Source organism: Octopus sinensis, linkage group LG4 (genome assembly GCF_006345805.1).
Source record: "Octopus sinensis linkage group LG4, ASM634580v1, whole genome shotgun sequence".
NCBI classification, from domain to species: domain Eukaryota; kingdom Metazoa; phylum Mollusca; class Cephalopoda; order Octopoda; family Octopodidae; genus Octopus; species Octopus sinensis.
This window is the reverse complement of record NC_043000.1, coordinates 113,620,068-113,630,067: the sequence shown is the minus strand read 5'-3', so window position 1 is coordinate 113,630,067 and position 10,000 is coordinate 113,620,068. Positions and strand designations below refer to the sequence as shown.

The window sequence follows — 10,000 nt, the reverse complement described above, 5'->3', positions numbered from 1 at the left end:
TACTTGAGTGAGACTGAATACACATTCCGGCCTCAGAAGCCACTTCTATGTGGTCCCTTGAAATACTAGAAATAATAGCAAAACTTTTTTTGTGTATGATTTACAGAATGACATACTGTGTAATGTTGCCCTAGGTAGACAATGAATTACGATTGGTTATGGATGTAATGATTAATCATGGATCTAGTCTATCAGGGTTTGACTATTTCAAGGATAAAACCTGTCGGTTACGACAAGGTTTCCAGATGACCCGATCAGTGGAACAGCCTGATTGTGAAATTAACGTGTCCCCTTAACGTAGTTCTCAAGGGGATACAAGGCAATACAGAATGTCACAAGGCTGACCCTTTGAATTACTGGTACAACTCACTTTTGCCAGTTGAGGGAACTGGAGCAAACGCGAAGTTAAGTGTCTTGCTCAAGGACACAACGCGTCGCCGGGAATTGAACTTATGGCCTTGCGATCGTCAGCCCAATACCTTGACCAATAAACCATGAGCCTTCACACAACTGCAGTGATAAATAATAATAATAATAATAATAATAATAATAATAATAATAATAATAATAATAATAATAATAATAATAATAATAATAATAATGATAATAATAATAATAATAATAATAATAATAATAATAATAATAATAATAATAATAATGATGATGATGCAGCAACAACAGATCTATTAACAACAGCAAACCTATTACTCACAAGAATTGACAAGTTGATAATAATGACCGAACGGTTTGACGAAACCTGAAGAAAAACTGAGACAAGGAAACAAATGACTTAGAGTGGAGTATGATGTGACATGGCGGAGAAGTGATTACGTGGGATGGTTATGAAATATGAAATATATTATAGAGTTTGTATTCTCTCAGCAGTATTGCACCGCACGGAACTGAGGTGGTTTAGAAACGTGTCTTGCTAGTGTCAAAACTATTTGGAATACTAAAAGACCACAGTCATGAATAGGAGAGCTATTAGCCAGCAACACGAGGTTTAACTGGTCAACGTGTTTATGCGAAGAATCCGAACCTACAATTCAGAAATGTGGAAGCGAAAATCTGATCAGAATCAAAGATTATAAGATTTTGAAACGCTATTCTTGCGGTCTACATTTGCGATATCATTACAAGATAAGCGTAGAAATAAGTTTTCTAAGGAATGTTCTTGATTAGACAAAGATTGTAATGAAGCAAGAAGCAAGAAAAGACTAAAAGGGTTTAGCCTGGAAATAGGAAGGCCACTCGTGCCCGTGTGTGTGTGTGTGTGTGCATATATAGTACGCTAACATTCGGCCAACGCAGTTCAAATTTCGCCGAGGTCGGTGTTGTCCTTTTTATCCTTTCATTGTTGAAAGACAGAAGATATAGTACGCTAACATTCGGCCAACGCTTATCGAACACTCAACCAAATGCTGGACAATCTTAGAGGTGGACCCTATGAGCTATGAAGACATTCTGCAACTGATTGCAAAGAGGAGAAGGTTCTAGTGGGACAGGCTAGCAACTGGTAGAAGCGACCAATAAGGAGAGCACTCAGCTAACAGAAGCACCCTATATGTGTGTGTGTGTGTGTGTTTGTGTGTGTATATGTTTATATATATATATGTATGTATGTATGTATATATAAATCATGATTTATTTGTGATCAGAGGCGTTTATAAATCGAGGTGGTATACTGTATTAAATGAATATGAGAAAGACAGAAGATATAGTACGATATATTCGTGACCAGAGTTATCGGAAACCGAGGTTCTACTTGTATATATATATATATATATATATATATATATATATATATATATACACTTATATATATATATATATATATATATATGCATATTTACACACGCACACGCACATAAACACACACACACACACACACACACATTCACACAACCATAGATTACTTTAACCTGTGAAGATTCACCATTAACGAAACCTACTTTTGCATTTTTCTTTGAAAAATTAATTAAAAACCCATTTTCTGTTTTTACTATTTATTTTTCCCCACTTTAAATAATCTTTCATGTATCAAAGGCAACGTTTTCTAACCCCTTTTTTTCCCCCTCCAATTGTTTTTTTTTCTCCTACAAACTTTAGGTGAAAGTTGTCTCTGGGCTAAACACGAATTATACGAACAATAGTTATCTCCCTTACACCATCCCGTAGCTAATATTTATTCAGTTCGCTGCGTGCCTTCGCTCCTGGCTGACTGAACCATATCGATGTTTTAATTTATTCCTCTATCGGTTTCAAATATTAGCACAAGGCCAGCAATTTCGGAGGACGGGGTAAATCGATTAACAACCACTTCTTTTATCAACAATGAAAGGATAAAAAGGACAACACCGACCTCGGCGAAATTTGAACTCAGAACGTAACCACGAACGAAATGCCTTGAAGCATTTTGCCCGGCGCGGTAACGATTCTGCCAGCTCGCTGTCTTACTGATTCTCATACGAAATGTTATGAAGGAAGATACGATACGACTATGGGGCCTGTGTGTGTATATGTGATGAAAATAACTTTACACGGGTCTGTGAATATATACAACTGTAGAAAAGTAAGCACACATACAGCAACCCACGTGCCCCTCCACACATACATACACACATACACACACATGTACACGTTAACCATTTCTATTCCACTGACTCCTGCCAGTGAGACATAACTACACACACATACACAACACACACACACACACACACACGCACACACACATACACACGCACACACACACATACACACATACAAACACACACACATACAATGAAACGGCCACCGGTGAAATTAGGAGCTACCAAATTTTTTTTCTTCTCTAACAATATGGGGCTCTAGGATGAGGGATTGAACACTTCCCCCATTCATTTAGGAGTTGTGCTGTGTCGGTTCCTTTATTTTAAATGAGACAATACCTAGAGACTAACAGTTTCTTTCAGTATGTCACTACGAGTAAATTATTGCGAAATCTTTCCTGTACGCAATTATGTTTGTGTGTGTGTGTGTGTGTGTGTGCGTGTGTACCATATTCATTGGAGTCCCTTTGAACATAAATGTTATGGTCTTATCTTTGTTATTCCTTCTGTATATCGCAAACTATCCGTCTGTCTATCTGTCTGTCTGTTTGTCTGTCTATGTCCCTCTCTGTATGTGTGTGTGTATGTATATATAAATATATGTATATATATATATATATATATAAGCACAAACACACACACACACACACACATATATATATATTCACAAATACATACTTATAATCCATACATATGTGCGTGTGTGCGTGCCCGTGTGTGTATGTATGTGTGAGTGTGTGTGTGTGTGTGTGCATATATATTTACATTGGAAAAGATTGAGGAGGAGTGAGAACAGAGAGAGAGAGGGAGAGAGAGAGAGAGAGAGAGGTGAGAGAGAAAGACAACGAGTAGAGTAGAAAGAGAAAAGAGATAGAAGAATAGCGATAGATAGATAGAGAGATAGATAGATAGATAGAGAGAGAGTGAGAGAGGAGAGAGAGAGAAGAGAGAGAGAGAGAGAGAGAGAGAGAGAGAGGAGAGAGAGAGAGATCTGTCCTGGTGATCTGAGATTTACCCGTACCGATCAAATTCTGTGGATCATGCCTGCGGTGTGTGGCTCAAACTTATTCCCTCGGTATTTATTTTCACCGTTTCACCATCCACGACATCCACAGCTGATCGTAGATAAGCGTCGTGTTCCAAGTCTACGGCATCGATACCATTGACACAACGCCACACAAATATAAACCTTCTCCGTAGAACTGCCCTACGCGTACCACCGATGTTCTCTGTGTTCTCTGGTATAGCTTTCGTCTTTACACACACACACACACACACATATATATATATATATATATATATATATATATATATATAATATATATATATAGCTACCGTATATATGTAGGTTCTGTGTGTGTGTATAACTCTCCTGTGTGTGTACAGTCAGCTTCATGAAAGAGTTTATCTGAAGGTGACTCATAATATGTTGTTGTGTCATTGTTAACTTAACACATCCGTCGTCTTATATCTGTGCCAAGGGAGCAATGTCTGCATGATTAATTCTGTTGCCAACTGGCTTTCTTCTCTTCGATGTAGGTTGTTTTTATTCGGTACCACTAGACAGCTGGCTACACAAATTCTTTTCTCTATCATTTTAATTTTTTGTCTTTTGTTTTTGTTTATATACATATATATTTATTTATTTCCCCTCGGGTTGCGTCTAATGTTGGGGAATAATTCCGAAGGAAACTCCACCAGATCTCTTGAGAGAGAAAGGGAGAGGGAACGAGAGGGAACGAGAGAGAACGAGAGTTAAAGCTCCTAATGTAAGAACCACGACATCGGATAATACATTTGTATGTCGACATCACTCTTTTTGACCGCCGGAAATGTCACACAAAATTGATGTATAGCCACCGGCAGAGGCAAAAGTCTGAAATAAGTTCGCGGAAGGCGCACATAAACTGCATAAATCACCGGGATTAAACAGCAACTGATGTACTGCAACCGCTGCTGCTGCTGCGGCTACTGCCCCAGCCCATAACACATAACTTCATCTGATGTTCCATTAATGTTTCACGCACTTGTCATATTGTATGAATACATTCCCTGATATACTTCCAAGGTTCGAATTGTTTGCCCCTGCAGGAATATTCTGATTCACAGACAGGAATGTTTTATGCATTTTTCTCGGTCTCTTCACACACTAATATGATGCGTAGAGGCTACCGTAGTCGGTGGAACTACACAGTGATATGCCGCTTATTGACTATCGTAGTCAGTGGATTTACGCAGTAATCTGACGTTTACTGACTAATGTAGTCACTGGATCCGCTCGATGGACTGGGTATTGTGGTCAGTGGCCACAAACTGCAATAGAACATGTGCTGACCATGTCAGTATGTGGCTCCAACGTAGTAATGATATGACGTGTTCTGGTTACCGTAGTTTGTGGATCTATACAGTATTATAACGCGTATTGGCTACCGTACTCAGCAGCTCCGCGCAGTAATTTTCTTGCAGAGGGAACGTTCGCAACGAAATTCCCACACACGATTTGTGTCTGCGAAGGAGACAAAAAATTATGTTTCTGTGCGAATTCGTTTTCACGCACGCATACACCCTCCCATACGCACAACCAATCGATTATGCTGGGAATCGAATCAATAATTTGTGACGTGCAAATAGTCTTAGTTTAAATGGCGACGAACAAAAAGTACAAACCAAACTACAACACCGCTTCCTCTCTCTCTCTCTCCCTCTTTCTCCATTTCTCTTTCATTCTCTCTTTCTCCCACCTCTCTTCTTCTCTATCTCTCTCTCCTTCTCTATCTCTCTCCTTCTCTCCTCTCTCTCTCTCTCTCTCTCCCTCCTTCTCTCTCTTCCTCGTTGCCAGACCAAGGCTAAATATTCTTCAATCATAAAAATTTGCACTGAAACTCTTCTATGAATTCACCTTTGAACCACTTATTACCCCTGCACACCATCATCAGTTTCCTTCCGTTCCATATATTAACACTCCATCAAAACAATACCAACGCCCATAGTTAAAGGGGACACAGATATAAGTCCCTACACTGTAGACTGAGACGAATTTGCCCCGTGAACCCTGTCGCAACAGTCCAGGATTCATTATCTTCAGTGAGTCGTGTGTTGTTCTGAATCAGTTTAGAGCAGAGATCTCTCTCTCTCTCTCTCTCTCTCTCTCTCTCTCTCTCTCTCTCTCACACACACACACACACCTGATCGGTGGAGCAAGAAAATATGATTCAAAAGTCCAATGCGTAGTTCCCTATATATGCGTAGTTCCCTATATATGCGTAGTTCATAGTTTATTTACCGTGGAAGGATGAAAGGCAAAGTAGACCTTGGTGGAATTTGGCCAGAGGACTTAAAAAGACCAAAATATCCAATGCAAGACAATATTTCTTATATTTCAATCCACCGCCTTCATAACATAATAATTCCTGATCATTATATTTCCCCGAACTTGTCAAGCACTTTACATAACGTGGCACTCAGTCGGTTGCGACAACGAGGGTTCCAGTTGATCCGATCAACGGAACAACTTGCTCAGGAAATGAACGTGCAAGTGGCTGAGCACTCCACAGACACGTGTACCCTTAATGTAATTCTCAGGGAAGATTCAGCATGACACAGAGTGTAACAAGGCTGGCTCTTTGAAATACATGTACAACAGAAACAGGAAAAAAGAGTGAGAGAAAGTTGTGGTAAATGAGTACAACAGGGTTCGCCACCACCCACTGCCGGAGCCGGGTGGAGGTTTAAGGTGTTTTCGCTCAATAAACTCTCACAACGTCCGGTCTGGGAATCGAAACCGCGATCCTATTACCGCGAGTCCGCTGCCCTAACCACTGGGCCATTGCGCCTCCACTTTTTATATAATCGACCGCAGAAGGAAAGTCAAAGCTAACAACGGCAAGAGTTGAACTCAGAACGTACACAGTTGTATCTAAAAACCCCAAAGGAGATTTTGTTTGACGCTCTACCGAATAGGCAAACCTATTATCTTAAACAATTTCATAGGAGCAGTACCAGATTATTATTTTTGTTGTTGCTGTCATTATTATTATTATTATTATTATTATTATTATTATTATTATTATTATTATCATTATTATTATTATTATTATTATTATTATTATTATTATTATTATATTATTATTATTATTATATTTTGCAGAGAGGAAATGCGAAAGGCTGAATTGACTAATGTTGGATTCGAAACCACAACGTGAATGACCATAACTGAATACTTTAAGGACATTAATCCGATACTGTAACGATTTTGCCATTTCATTTAATTATGCTTCTAATCTTGGCACAAGGCCACTTAGTTTAAGGGGAGGGGGCATGTCGATTACATCAACCCTAGTAATTTACGGGTACCATAATTTTATCAACCCCGAAAAGATGAAAGACAAAGTTGACCTCGACAGGATTTGAACTCCGAACTTAAAGACGAACGAAATGCCGCTAAGCATTTTGTTCGACTCGCTAACGATTCTACCATTTCATCACCATAATTCTTCTAATAATTAGAATAAAGCTAAGGATAATCCAAGAATCATTTAAGATTAATTCCTGTAAATCTTCAACCAGGATAGGTCACACATCGTATTTATACAGCAAGCTGGACATTGGTCTGACGGTCTGTAGGAATTCTTGGGGATGGATGGAATAGAAACGATGGGGATGCTGCGATTCCTATTGGCGATGCGGTTGAGGGTAACACCAGATCTCTCCTTTTGAATCTACAAAGACAAAAATGGAAGAAAAAGTTATATTCAATGCAGTCCTACGAGACAAGATGGATGGAACAGAAAAACATTACATTATTTAGTCTTTACATAAACATATACAAATATATATATATATAATATATATATATATATTATATATATATATATATATATATATATATATATAGATGCATTTATATGTGTAGACAACAAAAATATAATACCTGCGAATACTTATTTATGTAATTATGTATACGTATACATATAGGCGCCCATATATGTTTATATATATATATGTGTGTATATGTATATACATATATGTATGTATATACATATATTTATGTATATAATGCTTTAGAAGCGAAGGTTTTGTTATATGGTTCCGTGTTTTACAATCCTGTAAATAATAATAATGGCATATTTATATAAGCTTAAAGCTTATGGCGATCACCGTGCAATGACTATATATGTGTATGTGTGTGTCTCTCTCTCTCTCTCTCTCTCTCTATATATATATATATATTATATATATATTATATATGAGGAGCACCCGTCGGTTACGACGACGAGGGTCCCAGCTGATCCGATCAACAGAACAGCCTGCTCGTGACATTAACGTGTAAGTGGCTGAGCACTCCACAGATACGTGTACCCTTAGTGTAGTTCTCGGGGACGATTCAGCGTGACACAGAGTGTGACAAGGCTGGCCCCTTTGAAATACAGGTACAACTCATTTTTGTTAGCTGAGTGGACTGGAACAACGCGAAATAAAGTGTCTTGCTCAAGGATACAACGCGTCGCCGGGAATTGAACTCACGACCTCATGTTCGTGAAATGAATGCCCTAACCACTAAACCACGCGCCTCCATATATATATATATATATATATATATATATACGTATATATTTATTTATACATACACGTGCACACAGACACACGCATATTGATATATAAAAATACTTATACACCCACGTATGTATGTATGCCAGAGAACCTCCCATAACCAAACACTATCGTGTAACCCTTGTCCAAGCCTAGTTAGGTTATTCATGAAGAAAATTAAAAATGCCAGAATAAGCGATTCCCACAGACTATGGATCCACAAACACTTTCCACTATACAAGAATCAAAAATCGAGCAGAACATATGTGTTTTCCCGTCATCAGCTGCCCTAGCAAATATCACGACGTTTTCGACACCTAAGCATTACCATTCAATCCGGTGGAGTCCACAGCATTAGAAATATAAGCAATTTTCGGTTATTCGTTATAGGATAATAGAAAATATGCCACCGTGGATAATAGAAAATATGGCATTCATGCAAGAATTGTAATTTAGTTATCGAATTTCTTGGCTCTTATGAAAAATAACGAAAAAATTCATAGATCGTCAAACTCTGTCATTTACTCTCCCTTTCAGTTTCCTTCTTTCTTTCCTTCTCCTCCCGCATTTTTACGCTATTTGAAAGCCATGACAAAAATTGTTATCTGAGTAACACGATATAGTACTGTGATATAAAATTAGTCGACTGAGACTAATACCTTTAACAGACCTTACTATCTACTTACCCCCGTAACTGACGTATTTACTATTACTTAATAACTTCCATACCATTTGCTGTCTTTTGTCATCCAGTCCATATTTCTATCTCTCACTTAATCCTTTCTACTATAGGCACAAGGCCTGAAATTTTGAGGGGGTGGGGGCTAGTCAATTACACCGACCCCAATGTTTCACTGGTACTTAATTTATCTATCCCGAAAGGATAAAAGGCAACGTCGACCTCGGCGGAATTTGAACTCAAAACATAGCTATATCTCACTTAATGACTTATTACAGACACGTGATGACTTCACGCATATTTATTGTCGTTTTGTATATTCACCACCTCATGGTACCTATTTACAACACAATATCTTTGATCATTTATCTTTTTCTTGTTTCAGTCATTGGATTGCGGCCATGCTGGGGCGCCACTTGAACAGTTTTTAGTCAAACAAATCGACTCCGGTACTTATTTTTACTTTTAAAGCCTGGTACTTATTGTTTCGGTCTCTTTTGGTTAGGAAACGTAAACAAACGAACACCGGTTGTCAGGTGGTGGTGTGTAACAAACACATGCACAAAGACACATACACGCACATATATATATACACACACACACATACATACATATATACATACATATATATATATATATATATATAATATATATATATATATATATTAGCAACTGGCTTCATTCATTTTCCGGTTGCAAAATCTACTCATAAAGCTTTGGTCAGCCCAAGTCTATAGTAGAAAACACTTGTCCAACGTGCCACGCAGTGGAACTGAACCCGGAACTGTGTAGTTAGTTAGCAAACTCCTTACCACGCAAGAAGAGGCCTTAAAAAAGTGAACCACTAGATGACATCTACTTAAAACTAGACTGGATCAGAAGTCCTATTTCGATATCTGTTTACATGTGGGATTAACCATTTAAAAATCAAATACATTAGGAATTAGGCGGTATTTGCTGTGTCAGCAACGAGAAACGAACTCTTGACACCTGGTGTTTTGTTATACTTATTGCTTACTTGTAATTCCTTTTCTGTATTGATTAATAAATAATCAGTAAAAATCGAACCTGCACGTATCTATAAATCAAGTCAACTGCTTGAATATTAATAATCTAACTTATCCCCGAAAATGTGATAATATCT

General features: G+C 38.0%; 1 long non-coding RNA gene across 1 annotated transcript in view; it reads right to left on the bottom strand.

Annotated features, from left to right (window-relative positions):
* Nucleotides 1–6,962: 6,962 nt before the first annotated feature.
* The window catches only part of LOC118763083, a 67,777-nt gene continuing 64,739 nt past the window's right edge, over nt 6,963–10,000 (bottom strand). The window contains exon 3 of the long non-coding RNA XR_004998835.1: nt 6,963–7,306. This is a non-coding gene — a long non-coding RNA (uncharacterized LOC118763083). The remainder of the gene's footprint in view (nt 7,307–10,000) is intronic.